The following is a 1,947-nucleotide window of genomic DNA, read 5'->3' as shown; positions in this document are numbered from 1 at the left end:
AGTCTCCTAAAGACTTGGGCAAGACTGCAGCCATTTTTTAATTCCAGATTTCATATGAACCGGACAACTGGAATCCTCACAAATTAAGAGGTACAATTTGGTAAAAAACCAAAGGGACTTACATAGAGACTACTTCAGTTAAACAAAATAAATCAATGTGTGGTTTATAGAACCCTAGGCCTTTTAGTCTTCCACAAACGTATCATTTCCCAGTTTCCCTACATATTACACAGGAAGAAAGTGGCAACTCTTAACGAATTACTTCTCCTAATGCGCCTCACACTTATACACTGAGTAATAGGTATCTGCAGTACAATACATACACGTAAAGCACTCCAAAAGGATTCTAACTGCATTCATTACAAAATTTGTAGCAGCGGGCAGATGGTTCCCCAAAAAACATTCAGAAAACACGTATCATCAAAAGAGATTGTTCAAAAACCTAAACCACTGAAAACATACAAATAAAACTCTAACACCAACAAAATTTAAGAGGTCAGGTTAATTTTCTTTAACACCTAAAGCAAAAGACTGAACATGAGGAAAAACTAGCTCCTGAGTTAATATGAAGACATTACACATAAACTCCCGAGCAGAAGCAGGTACTGCCCCCTGCAATTCATGAGCAGCAAAACAAAACAGTTTTGTTTAGGGCCATGCTGGCCACTTGCTGGAAGCAAGTCCACATAATACACCTCCAAATCATGCGCACATACGACTCCCACAACTTGGACTGACGCCAGAACAACTGTCTACACAAAAGCAGTCCTGAGAAGAAGTGAGCTATTCAAAACAGAGCGGAGGTCTGGGAGAATGTGCAGGGAATGACACTGAATGTTACAGTGTCTGCACGGGTCACGAGGCCCTGTCACACTGAGAACTGATACGCACGGCTCCGATGGGGAATTGAACAGGATTTCTGATCAAAACAATATGGTTTCTTGTTTACTGAAACTGTGTAACAAATATTTAGTGAAAACAGGCATCATGTCACACATAGAAGAATTTTAAATAGAAGGGCTAAATCCAGTTAAGGACAAGCCAAAGCTATTCCTGTGCATTCCCTTATTTCATTTGCCCCAGGGCAGCTCAGGGTTTTTTTTGCTACCTACATTCTGCAAACCTTTTTGTTCTGCAGTAAATATTTTAACTCCATTTGTTTCCAAATCCTATGTCTTCTTCTATTCTGAACTTTCTGTTCAACTCTGTACAGAAACAACATCCGTCTCCTAACTTGTTGCACTTCATAGACCTCTATATGTGCTAAAGAACTAAGTATGCAACCAAATTAACACTATGACAAGTGTTTCAGGATGAACAAATTTTCTCTGACCTTTCACTGAAAATGCACTAAAGGATAACATTTAACTAGAAATTATATCAGTGAGTGTAGTCATACATGGAAAAGGTATACGTGAAGATCTATACATTCACAAGATGGAAGAACTATGAAGAAAAATAGAGATATTCATTACCAAAGTTGGAGTTCCTGCATTAATGTAAATGGTTCCCCAGTAAATCACGGGTTTGTGCCAAGCACAGCGCAGGATGAGCTGTAACACGCTGGCACCGAGAGTTCACCTGCACCAGCTACTCGAACCGGGGCGCTCGCCGGTCCGTGCCTCGCTAATCAGCGCTGTCTCTCATTACAGCCCCTTCACAGGCTGCCGTGCCGCGCTTCACAAGTGTAAGTCATTACGCTCCGGGGTTGTTTTTTTCCACTTTCCTTTCGGCTCGAACCTCCCCCCACGTCCTCCCCCGAGGAGGAGGGAAGGGCCGAGAGCGGCCCCGGGCCCCGCCGAGGCAAAGAGCACCGGGGGCAGCGCTGGTCCGTGATAACAGCGCGGGGTTCAGAGGCGGCGGCAGCTCCCGGCACCGCGGCCCTTCCTCCTAAACCCGCACTCCTGTAAGATCTGCCACTAAACAAACATTAAAAGTTCTTCAAAA

The sequence above is a fragment of the Manacus vitellinus genome, unplaced genomic scaffold (genome assembly GCF_001715985.3).
Source record: "Manacus vitellinus isolate BGI_N305 unplaced genomic scaffold, ASM171598v3 scaffold_14_pilon, whole genome shotgun sequence".
Lineage (NCBI taxonomy): Eukaryota > Metazoa > Chordata > Aves > Passeriformes > Pipridae > Manacus > Manacus vitellinus.
This window is presented reverse-complemented; position numbering follows the sequence as displayed.